The 14,020-nt window shown below is 45.9% G+C and overlaps 1 pseudogene; it reads right to left on the reverse strand.

The window, feature by feature from the left end:
* Nucleotides 1-251: 251 nt before the first annotated feature.
* LOC117871290 lies at nucleotides 252-1,377 on the reverse strand (annotated as a pseudogene).
* Between the last annotated feature and the right edge of the window lie 12,643 nt (nucleotides 1,378-14,020).

The following is a 14,020-nucleotide window of genomic DNA, read 5'->3' on the forward strand; positions in this document are numbered from 1 at the left end:
AAGTCATCTCTGCATTAAACCATTTATAGTAATATTCAAGAGTTCATGGCAATCTCTGTGAAGGAAAAACTGCATATGAGCAATTGCAAAGAGATGGTTTTGCTGATGAAATGGGAAGTGTATGGTGTGCACACACATCACAGGACATTTTTATTCTTTCGGTTACTGTAATCTAAATAAAATAACTGGCTTTCAGGAGCCAATGGGACTCTGGTTTTATTAGTCTCCCCTTCTAGACATGAATTTAATACTTAGTTCTCATCTGAGTAAGAATCATTCTCCTGGTCAGAAAGGTCGGGTACTGGGAATTGCAAAATGGCAGCCACCTCAGTCAGCTGGCCCAGTTGTTCTCTGAAAACATGGAGATTGGAAAATATCCTGACAATCCCTGAGTTATCGCATACACTCTCCACTCGCCATACATATCTACTGATCAGTGATGAGCTTCTCTGGCACCAGGATGTCCCTACGAGAAATAAAGTATCAATCATCATTGCTTCATTGGTCTTCTCCACATGCTTGATCCTATAAAAGACTTGATCTGGTTCATGCTGAAACATCTAGTAAAAGTCTTCCAAGGCTTTAACTTCACCAGCTACTCTAATAGCAGAGAGTTACTGGTGGATCACAGAATACTTCTTTCAAGGTATATTTGTGTCCAGAAGATGAATGGACCTGCAAGAACTTGGGTCTGTGGTCCAGCAGAAGCTTGTTTTCCATCTTCTTTGCCTGTTGAAACATTTAATAACAGAACTGCTCTCTCACAAACCCCGGGCTGGCAATAAGCACCGCAGCAAAGTTAATGTGCCATTAGATCCCTTGGATGACATTCTCATAGAACCCCTCCAAGGCTTTGTCGTACAGGGAGCAGTTGCCCCTCCTCTTCCTGTGGATGTTCATTTGAAGCTTGGCTCGCAGGAGCCTCGTGCTGGGAGTTACCAGGCAGATGTGAACAAGACCTTCCTGCATCACTACTGCCACCACATCAACAGTGCATGTTGGGTCACAGGCTTGCTCTATCTTCTCTAGATCCACATTGTCCCAGTGCTTCCTGGCCAAAGTAAACTTGCAGTTGAGTTCTGGCTCAATGGTGTGGAAGGCCTCCATATTGATCTATTAATTCTGGATGTTTATCCCTTTGACTTGCAGCTGGCATGCCTGGGAGTCAAAATCAATTGTGTCCACACAGATGGTGACAGTGGTGTGAATGCAGTAGCTGCCTGAGTTGCCTGCCTGCACCTTCCTGACTGTGGAGGCCTGCAGGCTGTCTCCTACCTGCAGAAGGTTGTAGGTGTGCCACATGTCTTCAGGCTGTTCTGGAGTCAGTGTCACCTGACCTGCACTGTCATTCTCAGTATCTTTGCTGAGGAGCTTCATGCTGCCCACTGTTTTAGAGGAGTTGAGTAAGAATGTTCAGGAACTGCTTTGGGGATGCTGGCTCCTTCCTCTCTCTCAGGGAATGGGACACTACTCTGCACTTCACAGCTAGGATGAGTGGCAAATGGAAGCCCAAATACACTGCCATAGAGAAAAGTAACTTGCAATTAAATATCAGAAATATTGACAAAGGATTCTATTGTAAGCTCTACCAACTGCATACAAAAAAAATACAGTAATGTAGTTATTAAAGGTTATCTTTATTAGCTATCTTATCTACAGTATATAATTAAAACATTAGTGCTGGATACCTTTATGTAACCATTCCTATGATAGAGGATCTGATTGGCCAGTAACAACTACAAGAATTATAGTTCAATTAAATGAATACTACTGTGCTATACAGGCTTGAACCAACTCCTGTTGAAGTCTGTAGGAGTCTATATTAAGTTCAAGAGTAGATGGCTTTATACCAGGGGTCAGCAACGGTTGGCACGCGGCTCGCCAGGGTAAGCACCCTAGCGGGCCGGGCCAGTTTATTTACCTGCTGACACGGCAGATTCGGCCGATCGCGGCCCCCACTCGCTGCGGTTCGCCGACCCGGGCCAATGCGGGCAGCAGGAAGCCGCGGCCAGCACATCCCTCACCCGCGCCGCTTCCCGCTGCCCCCATTGACCCAGGACGGCGAACCGCGGCCAGTGGGGGCCACGATCGGCCGAACCTGCCACGTCAGCAGTTAAATAAACTGGCTCGGCCCGCCAGGGTGCTTACCTTGGAGAGCCGTGTGCCAAATGTTGCCGACCCCTGCTTTATACACACACTTTGTATTTGGGGAAAAAACAACTCAGTATAATACAAGTACTAGAAATATCAATTATATTCTGTGAGTGCACAAAAAATGAGTTAAACTAACACCATGCACAGTCAAAATCAATTGTCTCCACACAAATGGTGACAGTGGTGTGAACGCAGTACAATGCACAGGATGCTGAAAAAATTTAATGAGTACAGTAAGTTAAATAGTGTTGTTTAATTTTCAGAAGTGCTGACATTTAAGCTTAATTCAACTGGAGTTTTGGCTGCTAAATACCTCTAAAAATTAGGCCCATACTTTGAATCCCACCCCACTACCATTGCCCTTGCCTTAGTTTTGCCACTATGTCATGGCTAATCTAGGAGATCGTACTTTTCTCCTATCACACATAGTTCTCTGCTGGAGTGTTATTGATATGGTCCCCCAGAGGTGTAGGTTTTAGAAACACCCCATTGAGAGGCACAGGGCAGTTCACCTCTCTGAGCTATTGTTTCCATTCTGTCTGCAGACCCAAACAGATTTCATTGGCTCAGTTATGTTTTCATGCTTTTCTTTGTAACTATTAGTGCTTGGAACTTAAAGACAAATTAATATGAAAGCTGGATTCTTAAGTAACTCTAGGAGCTGTATCATAGAAACAGTCATATAGTACTTATGCCTTAACCCAGCCCTGCTACAGACTCTAAAAAACACACCGGGAACAGATCTTTGGAGAAAGGTGGTTCCATTTATTTAATAATCATTTTTTTAAAAAAACATACTTGAAAATAAATACAAAACAAGGAGCAATAATACCCTTCTAGATCTGTTAGTGATGCCATCAACTCCAGCAGGAGAAACACAGGACCCCAAACCGTGGCAGATTTAGAAAGGAACAAAACTTTTAGTTTATTTTTCAAGTTTATTCATAAAGTATTTGCAGTGTTCTTAATTACAAATAATTTAGGATTTACACTATGTCAAGTATCAGAGGGGTAGCCGTGTTAGTCTGAATCTGTAAAAAGCAACAGAGGTTCCTGTGGCACCTTTGAGACTAACAGAAGTATTGGGAGCATAAGCTTTCGTGGGTAAGAACTTCACTTCTTGCATCTGAAGAAGTGAGGTTCTTACCCATGAAAGCTTATGCTCCCAGTACTTCTGTTAGTCTCAAAGGTGCCACAGGACCCTCTGTTGCGATTTACACTATGTTTGTTTATATTTGAAATAGTTGTTCAGTTCACCCTTACCCTTTAGGACACTGGAAAGTCTAGGTCTTCAGACCTTGATGGTGTCTAGCTGGGCTTTTGGGAGGCAGGATAGAACCAGGTATGGACTCACAGGTGATGCCAGTCACACTCCAGGACTGATACTGATACCAGAGCAGTTCTATATTCAAGAAACAGCTTGGAATATAAAAGCAAGTAGCTTTCAGACCATTGAGAGAAGAGCACTTTTGAAGTCCACAGCAGAATCTGTAAGTGGGCTTATTTTAAAAATCACCTATAAAAAGGAATACTTTTGACTGGTGCGCCTTTTGGGGGATATATAAAGAGGGCCTCAATTTGTCATCTCTCCAAAAAAAGATGTTAAAAAGAAATGAAAATCCTGGTCCTGTCTAGACTAGAATATTCTGATGTCAAGAGAAGTGGAGAAAGGGGGTCCGGGGGAGGGAGGACTAGAAGAGTGAAATCTGACCAACCGAGAAGGGAAGGGATATTTAGTCAGACTGTTTAAAACTCCTCAAATTTATTTGTTTTTGCTATCACCTATTTAAAACCATTAACTAACATTTTGGATAAAGGGCATCTTTGCTAAAGATTCAACATCCCCACCCCTTCAATTGAGTTGTTAGAAATCACAGTAAAAACCACAAGATCCTCAGAAAAAAATTGAGAAAGCCAGACTTGACATGTCTTGCTTTTCTAAAGTTAAAATACCCAAACAAACAATCAGAAAAAGAAAGCACAAGCCTGTATATTTAAAAGTCTTTTCAAGGTCATTTTTTTAAGAGAAGAGCTCATTTATTTCTGGTCATTGTCCTTAGAAATCTTATCTCATCCTTAGGGCTGTATGGGTTAAGAAAAAAAATCTATTTAAAAGAAAGAAGCAAGTCTTCTGGAAAATCTTCAATATTTGCCTCCTAGGGTGGAATACAGAAGCCTATTTTTGCTAAACTCGTATGAAATAAGAACAGGAGTACTTGTGGCACCTTAGAGACTAACAAATTTATTAGAGCATAAGCTTTCGTGAGCTACAGCCCACTTCTTCAGATGCATACGAAAGCTTATGCTCTAATAAATTTGTTAGTCTCTAAGGTGCCACAAGTACTCCTGTTCTTTTTGCGGATACAGACTAACACAGCTGCTACTCTGAAACCTGTCATCTGAAATAATTCAGTGTCAGTTTTGCTGTAAGACCCACCATTTTTTCCAGAATAAATCAGAGTAAATCCACCAGAAATATTTACCCATTGGATTGTTTTTACACTTGCTAATTTAACCCGCCTGGTTAAATGAACAAAATCATTCAGAGGGAAAAAACTGTTTATCACACATTTCTTACCTCTTTTAAAGGTAGATCAGCAAAAAATAACTAAGGGCCTGGAGTAGGCTGAAGTGGTTACAGCTTCAACCTCCATGTGTAGCTTCACTGATCTTACTGTTCTGAAAGCCTCTTAAGGGGGCAGGCTAAAGAATTATTTCTAGGCTTACAGACAAAAATCAACTTTCCAAATCATACAGTACAAAGAGCACCAAGTTTTTCCAGTTGAGTTAAGTTTATATTTTTAATAAACTGTGACAGCTGTCTATTGCTCCCAAGATTTACAGCATGATGAGTTGTTTGCTTTCTCACACAGTAAAGGCAGAAATATTGGGACTATACATACAAATAATAAAGGTACACATGTTCCCCTGTGCTGCTTGCAGGGTGGGAGGATAGTTCAGGCATTATGGCCCTAGCCTACACTATAAGAGATCTAGGTTCAATTCTATGGGCTGTAATGGATTTCCTGTGACATTGGGCAAGTCACTTAGCCTCTCTGTGCCTCAGTTCCCCCTTTGTAAAATGGGAATAAAAATGTTTCTCTACCTCACTGGGGTGTACTGAAAATAAAGACATTAAAAATTGTGGAGAACTTTAAGATCTACTGATGAAGAGTACAGTATAAAAAATAGGCATTATTATTAAGGGTGCACAGTCTTGCAAATAACAGACAAATGGTGCTGCTGCTTTCAGAAAGGAAACCACCAATATTACATGTTACCCCTTTCCTCAGTTAAGAACTGACATAAATAGCTGCACAGAGGAAGCCAAGATCTTCACTGGTACTACAAAACCCATAAACAATACTACATATTCTTACCCATCTTCTACTTGCACATTTTCTATTAACACCTATACAGAAAGAGCAGCACAATAGACACCCCCCCACACACACACCCAATAAGCGTCTGTCATTCTGGTGTGCGGATAAGAGACTGATCTTTATTGACCCCAGTCACACAGCATGGTCAGCTTCCATGATTTTATCACAAGTCTTGTGATATTCGCTGTTTTTCTTAAAGTTCAAGTTCCTGGAATTTTGACAATCTAAGCTTTCATTAAGAAATTAAGGTTTCTAGATGAAAAAAAATTGGTAATTGTGACCCAAAGTAAACTCTGGAGGTACAGCAACCAGAAGGTAAAGAAGAAGAATCCCAGATTTATTTATTTAAATCTCATTTTTCAGACAGACCCATGGCTGTTGGGGGGGGGACACACACTGTGGAGACTCATGATTTTTGAATGATTGTGTGAGGTTTGCCTCCACGTCTTGTTAGCTTGGTGGGTCTGTTTACAAGATAGGTAAATACATTTTCCTTGTCTTTCAACGTACTTTGGAAGTAACTCCCAGGTGGGGAAATTACATTTCTTTGTCTGTGGTAGACCTGTTTAACAACTCTACCTAGGCAAGCGTATCTGGTATTGAACATATGCTAGTGACATCCTACGAGGGGAACTCATAACTTTACATATAATATTGGTGCATACATTTTGCCATGATGTTATTGACCAGCAAGTTGTTAGTTTTGAAATGATACCTCACAAGGCATATTTTGTACAAAGTGTATTACAATTGTGTGCGGAGTGTGAATACAGGAGTGCTTAAGGTCACATCCAATCTATTCCTTTCCCTTCTCCTTGGTCTGACTCTTGTCTTCTCTGAATTTGCATCAGACCTCATCCTTCTCAATGCTACCTAGGCAACAACTGGGGCATCACTGAGAACACGGAGAGAGAGGTCCTCTGCTCTCAGTTCCAGTGCCCAGTCCCAACCTGCTGTGCTGACTCTCAGTCTGTTACGCCTTCTCAAATGGGACTCCTCAGCCCACCTGCCATAGGCCCCAAGACCAGCGCTGACCCCCAAAATACCTCCATTACTTAAACATACCCCTCTCCCAAAACTCCACCAAAAAGTTTTGAAGTTTCTGGTTACAGTTTAACTCTCTTAGGAGCATGCAATAGTTATGAAGCAGTCAGCACACACATGATATGTACAGTCCAATGCCTTTATGCTCTTTTATATGTAATCATGTAAAGCACAGGAAAGTACAGATCATGCAAAACATCTGAAATAGCAGTGTCCATCATTTTCTAGCTCACCCTTCCCATATGAGTCCTTGGGGAACCATCTAGGTTCAGGCAGGATAGCTTGTTGTACACTGTCCGGTCTCTCTCCCTCATGGAGCCCCTTATCCTGCTTCTATGACCTTGCTGTCTCCTGCACCATACTTCTGCTTCCTGTGTGGCCCCAGTTCCTGTGTGTTTTGTGGGGGGAAATCAATGGGTGGGTGACTTTTTCCACAACAGTTTTTTTTTATTTAAACCTCTCCTGGTCACCTGGCCTCTTTTGTTCTACTCCTGGTAAGTTTCCACTGTGCCTACCTTTCCTCCTTTCAAAGAGATAAACTAGATTGTATTTCCAAGGCTTGAGTTGCTGTTTAGTATAGCCTTTGTGAGGGGTAATTACTATTGTTAACCTTAACTATTTCCCATTGTCCCAGTCTGGTATGTATCTGGCTACAGGACCTGCCAGCAATGGTGGATCCACACTGCAGTTATTCTTAATAAAATTTCACAATATCAATCAGATTTCATAATTTATACAGACAGCCCCAATTCTTCACACTTGCACAGTCTGGTCACACACAGGAGCTGTGAGGGAATGGAATGTGCTCAGTGAGGATGGAATCTTTAGACAGTTTAGCAGCTAAAATTGAACAAATCTCTACTTACGTGAGCTGTGATTATTCAAAGGCTTATAATGTAGCCAAGGGTATGCAGATTTTCATGGGGAAGGCAAAGGGCACAGTCGTGACGTAAAAGTCTCACTATCAAATTTCAAGTCCTAGTTCCAAAGAATGGGGGCACTAACGCTGTTTAAGAAAAGCTTATATACTTTTAACATGAGCAAAATATATTTTTCTCTAGCCTTGTTCTCAAAAATGGCTGAAATTAAAACAAGTAAATAATAGTTTGATCAAGACACTTGGCATGAAAAAATTGCAGTCCAAATTGTTAAAATTTGGCACTGTTAAAAGCAACTGAAAACAGAGTCTTATAATGGGATGTGTTGGGCAACGTTAATAATAAGTATTGTTACAAGTCCCATCTATAATCACATGAAAGGGGTTAGTATCTAGCTAGTGATTTCAATGGCTACTGTTACTCCTATGAAGAGTACACAACTGGGCTTTATGATAAAAATGTTGGGATAATGGACTAGCAGAACCAAGGAGTAGCCAAGTTATGCTGATTGAAGCAGGGATGCAACAATAGCTCCAAGGTTCTGGTTGGAATTTGCCTATAGATGCTTAAGCTTTATGAGGGGTGGGGCAAAGCAGGTACCTTTCATCCTCTCTGTGATGGGTTCCCCCCAGGGAGCCACCTGGAACTGGGGTACCACTGAGCCCTCTGACCCACTCCTGGGCTCCCTTTCCCTCCCCACTGTGCTGCTGTGACAAACTGCAGACCCACTCCTACACTTACACCAGCATTCACACAGGTAAGGACACACCCAGCTGAAGTTACATGCAGGCTGACCAACCACTGCATGAACCAACAATAGAAAGGCTACAGCCAAGGTAATTCTCAGCTCCCCAAGCACACACACCCTCTGGAGCATAAACCCTTAATTATATCAACTTGCGCTGCATTGGGAACTGTACAGCATAAGCTCATAGCGTTCATCCCTCCCTCAATGTGAAGAGAAAATACAACGACCTTGTGTTAAACCAAGCTGAGATTTTTCCTGAGACATTTCTCTTAAAGGTACACTCGGTTTAATTTAAAACATAAAATAGATTTATTAACTACAAAAGATAGATTTTAAGTGATAGCAAACAGATCAAAGCAGATTGCCTAGTAAATGAACAAAAACACAAACTAAGATTAACATACTAGATAGATTGGATATGAACTAGCAGTTTCTCACTCTGAGAGATGGTACAACCCTGCAAATTCTTAAGGGGAAAGCTGCACTTGCTTTACAGCTTGAAATTCCCATGTCTTTCATACACAGGTTAGAAATCCCTTTAGCCTGGGTCCAGCACTTCCCCCGGTTCAGTCTTTGTTCTTCAGGTGTTTCCAGGAGTCTTCTTGTGTGGTGAGTGAACAACAACAAATGTTGTCACTTCCTGCCTTGTATAGCTTTAGCATATGGGCGGGAACTCTTTTGTTCCAAACTCAGTTTGTGGAAAAACACTGATATCCCAAGATGGAGTCCAGAGTCATGTGGCCTGGTCACATGACCTTGTAGACACATAGCAGCCATTACTTACAGGCTGTCTGTAGCATTCTTAGGAAGGCTCCCCACTTGGGGGATAAGTTTCTCCTAAGGCTTATTGTTTTTCCTAATCGCCCATTGCCCTAAATAGGCCCTTGCCCACCCACTATCTAGACTAAAAGCATCTTGCCTACTGGACATTACCCAGGTATAACTACATTTTAAATACAGATACATAGTCAATATTTATAACTTTAGATACAAAAATGACACATGCCTAAAAATAGGATAATCATATTCAGCAAATGACAACCTTTCCAATGACATCTCACATGACCCATCTTGCATACAATGCATCACAATTATGTAATAATCATATCATAATAATATCACCATGATGAATATGGGGTGCAGTGTCACACTCTACACCACCACTAAATCCAATATTCCCTGAGGAGAATATGAATCAATTATCCCATGGCTGTGTCTACACAAGATTTTGATTCCTCCAAAATCTCTTTTAAAACTGCATCATCTAAACCTGTTCTGAGGAGGGTTTGATGATATGGTAAAGATGCAAGTGTCCTATCTATACTGACACTCCATTGCTGCGATGGTTAGAGTTCACTTGTGGTACTGGGAGATTTCCTAAAAAAGTCTAATGTAGACTGAAGAGAGGTTAGCCGGGGCTCATCTCTCTCTGGGGCGGTGGGGAACCACACCGCCTCACTAAATTTGGGAATAGGTCTTGCAGGGAATTAGTCCAGCCACAGGAGTCTTCCTCTGTGGCCTTGGTGAAGGCAGAAATAAAGACAGTAATCCCAGGCCCTAGGTCAGGGTGGGGCACTGGTGAGTAAGGCGCTCAGGCCCTCAGGCAGGGGCTGAGCAACAATAATATATGATAGCAAGCCCAGGCCCTAGGGTGTGGGAGAGGGAGAGACTGCCACCCGCGAGTTGGGTGGTGGGGGGATGCAGGCCCTCCCACTCCACTGCATCCCAGCCCTGGGCTCTACCAGTGGCAGAAGATCCGCTGCTGCGTCAATGGGGATCCTGGCCTCAACATACTGATATGGGTTCTGGCAATACTGCAGCCAGACTAGGGTCGACTACCCGCTCTTCCAAATTCCCTCTCTTGAGGTACCTGGATCAGGGTGGTGGCTTCAGGGGCGTCCAGCACCATGGGTTCCTCAGGATAGCTGGTGAGGGGCAGGCTCGGCAACTCCTCCAGACAGCTGGTGCGGGGCAGGTTGGCCAGTCCTTGGGTTTACTGCAGGCCACTTGGGTTTCCCAATCGTGAGCTAGGCTGGAGGCGTCTGGCCTCCCTGGCAGCTGCTCTTTCAATGAGCTCTGTGGTTGGACCTTTATACTTCTGGTGCCATGCCTGACCCCCTGGGGGCTGACTCAGAGCTCCCTGGCTACACCCACTCTGGTGTCTGGAGGGACTCGTCTCGCAGCAGGGAACCACACCTCCTCACTACACACACACGCCCTAAAGTCTGGCTCCCGCTCATCGGGGCCAGACTCTTCCATACCTCCTAGGTGGAACAGAAAGTTAGCATTTGCGTGGTCTTTGTCGGCCCTATGCCAGATGGTGAAAGCATAGGGCTATAATGCCAGGTACCAGCGCAGTAATTTAGCATTGTTGTTTTTCATTTTGGTTAACCACTGGAGTGGGGCATGGTCCATGACTAGTGTAAATGGGGCCCCAAGGAGGTAGTACCACAGGGTGTCATAGGCCCATTTCACCACAAGTGTTTTTTTCCCCTATAACCGCTTAGTTCTTCTTGCGGGGGAATAATTTCTGGCTAAGATATTAGACTGGGTGGTCTTCTCTGTCGATTTCTTGGGACAGGATGGCCCCGAGCCCTACCTCCGAGGCATCCATGTGGAGGATGTAGTCACAGTCGAAGTCCGGGCTATATAGGACCAGCTCCCGGGAGAGGCAGTCCTTGAGTGTCCAGATGGCTTCTTCACATTCTTGGGCCCACGCCACGCGCTGGGGGCTGTCCTTAGTCAAAAGTCCCATTGAGGGGGCTGCGATGGAAGCGAACTGGGGGATGAATCACCGATAGTAGCCAGCGAGCCCCAGGAATTGTCACACTTGGCGTTTCATGATGGGCACACCGCCAGTGCTTGAATATTCCCCACGAGGGGTTTCACTCATCCTCCCCCTATGGTATATCTGAGGTACGTTGCCTTTTGCCATCCAATGCGACGCTTTTTTGATTGGCCGTTACTCCCACCTTTTGCAGAGATCTCAGGACAGCGGCTACGCATTCCAGGTGGTCCACCCACTGGCAGCTGTAGACTACAACATCATCCAAATACGCCACTGCATAGTCTTGATGGGGCCATAGAAGGTGATCCATTAGTAGCTGCAATGTCACCGGGGCCCCATGGAGGCCAAAGGGCATCCAGGTAAATTGATAAAGTCCCGTTGGGGTGGTGAACGCCGTCTTCTCCTTAGAGATGGGGTCGAGCAGGATCTGCCAGTACCCCTTATTGAAGTCGAGGGTGGTGATGAAACGAGCCTCCCCTAGGTGACCAAGCAGTTCATCCACATGGGGCATAGGATATGCATCAAACCTCTAGATCGCGTTGACCTGCCGGAAGTCTATACAGAAGCGTCGTGTTCCATCGGGCTTGGATACCAAGACCACCAGACTGCGCCATTCACTGCAACAGCTCAATGACTCCTAGGGCTAGCATGACCTGTACTTCCTCCTTGACCTCCTGCCACATTTGGTGCAGCAGGGGCCTGGTCATCTCCTGAATTATCTTCCCCGGTTCGGTCTGGATGGCATGATGGACCAGGGTCATGTAACCGGATAGGACCGTAAAGGTTCTCCTGAAAGCCTGCAGGAGATATTGGGCCTGATTTTGCTGCTCCTCTGTGAGCGTGTCGCCGAGATGGGGGCCTGCGAGGTCCTCTGTCAGGGGTGCACTGGGACCCAACTCTGGTTCTGGTGGGTAAGAGTTAATTAATAGGCCCTCCTGCTCCCATCATGGTTTCAACAGATTCACATGATATCGCTGGGTCTTCTTTTGCTGGTCGGGCTGGTGTACCTCATAGATGACTGCCCCAACCTTCTGGGCCACCTCATAGGGTCCCTGCCAACAAGCCAGCAGCTTCAATTCGCTCGACAGTAGGAGGAGCAGAACCCGATCACCTGGCTCAAAGGCATGGAGCCACACTTCCTGGTTATAGGTTCGTTCCTGCGCAGCTTTTAAGTTTTTGCTTGCTAGGGCTACGGCCTAAGTGATGTGCTCTTGGATCTGGAGAACATACTTCAGAAGGCCCTGGGTTGGAGACGGAGACTGCTCCTATGTCTCCCACATTAAGTGTAATATGCCCCGCAGGCATAGTATGGTAGCTCGAACGGGGAAAATTTTAATGATGACTGGGGTACCTCACAGATTGCCAGCAGTAAGGGTGGGAGTAGCTGGTCTCACCGGCATAGCTCCTCTGGGGGGAACTTGCACAGCATGTCCTTCAGGGTCCGATTGAATCGTTCCACCAGCCCATCAGTCTATGGGTGGTAGATGGAGATGCATAACTTTTTAACTTCCAGGAGCTCGCATACCCTGCTGCAACAGCCAGGAGGTGAAGTTGGTGCCCTGGTCTGATAGGATTTCCCGGGGTAGGCCCACTCAAGTGAAGACCTTCACTAGTTTGCTGGCGATGGTTCGGATGGTGATGCTCCACAATGGCACTCTGGTAGCTGGCCCCACCAGCACTTCAGCTGCAAGGAAGTCTTCCATCAATGCGATGGTGGCGGCTAGCATTGCTGGCTCATGGAGAAGCACGCAGGCCCTTCCTCGCTTCGGGAGGACGCGTACCAACTGTTCTAAAATAATTTGCGCCATGACCTCGTCTGCGGTCCTCCTCTCCAGCTATAGCCACCGCTTGCATGCTTCCTTCAGCTCTTGAGCCACCAAGCAGGGTCCGGTGCCTGTGGGGTAGGTCTGGCTCCGGAACTGTTGCCGGAATGTTTCTGGGCTGACATCCAAGGTATCCAAGATTGCTGCCTTTACCTGGCTATAGTCCCTTGAATCCTCTGTAGACAGCCTCTGTACACCTTTTGAGCTGTCCCGGTCAAGTACCGGGCCAAGAGAGTGGCCCACTGGTCAGGGGCCCACCCCGTAACCAGCACCACTCTTTCAAACGTTACCAAAAAGGCTTCAAGGTCATCATCACGTCCCATCTTGGTCAGCCGCACCAGCGCAGTGGTGTGCGGTGACTCATGTCTCCCGGCTGTTGTTCCTGGTTCTGAATCCCCAGGTCCCGAACAAGCTGCTGCTGCTGTGCTCCCAGCTGCTGGATGAACTGCTGCTGCTGCTGGAGCTGGGCCACCTGCTGCTGCTCTTGGTCAGGAGCTTGATAAATTTGTCCATATCCATGGCTTTTACGGAGTATGTCCCCCCCGCAGATCCCTTCTCACAGGGGTCGAGGGATCGTACCCACATTCTCCACCACATGTAGAGAGGTTAGCCGGGACTCGTCTTCTCTCAGTGGGAAAACACACCGCTTCACTACATTTGGGAATAGGTTTTGCGGGGAACTAGTCCGGCCGTGGGAATCTTCCTCTGCAGCCTTTGGGAAGGTAGAAATAAACACAGTAAACCCAGGCCCTAGGTCAGGGCGGGGCAATGGTGAGTCAGGCGCTCGGGCCCTCAGGCAGGGGCTGAGCAATAACAGTGTATAATAGCAAGCCCAGGCCCTAGGTTCCAAAGGGCCTAGGAGAGGGGGAAACTGCCACCTGTAGGTTGGGTGGCGGGGGGACGCAGGCCTTCCCACTCCACTGAGTCGCAGCCCAGGGCCCTAGAAGCAGCAGAAGACCCACTGCTGTGTCAGTGGGGATCCTGGCCACAACACACTGACATGGGTTCTGGCAGTGCTGCAGCCAGATTAGAGTCCGCTGCCCCCGGGCTACTTCCAGACTCTCCCTCTTGAGGTATCTGGGTCAGGGTGGTGTCCTCAGGGGCGTCCAGCACCATGGGTTCCTCAGGATAGCTGGTGAGGGACAGACTCGGCAACTCCTCCTGGTAGCTGGCGTGGGGCAGGTTGGGCCAGTCCTGGGGTT

The sequence above is a fragment of the Trachemys scripta genome, chromosome 1 (assembly GCF_013100865.1).
Source record: "Trachemys scripta elegans isolate TJP31775 chromosome 1, CAS_Tse_1.0, whole genome shotgun sequence".
Taxonomy (NCBI): Eukaryota; Metazoa; Chordata; order Testudines; family Emydidae; genus Trachemys; species Trachemys scripta.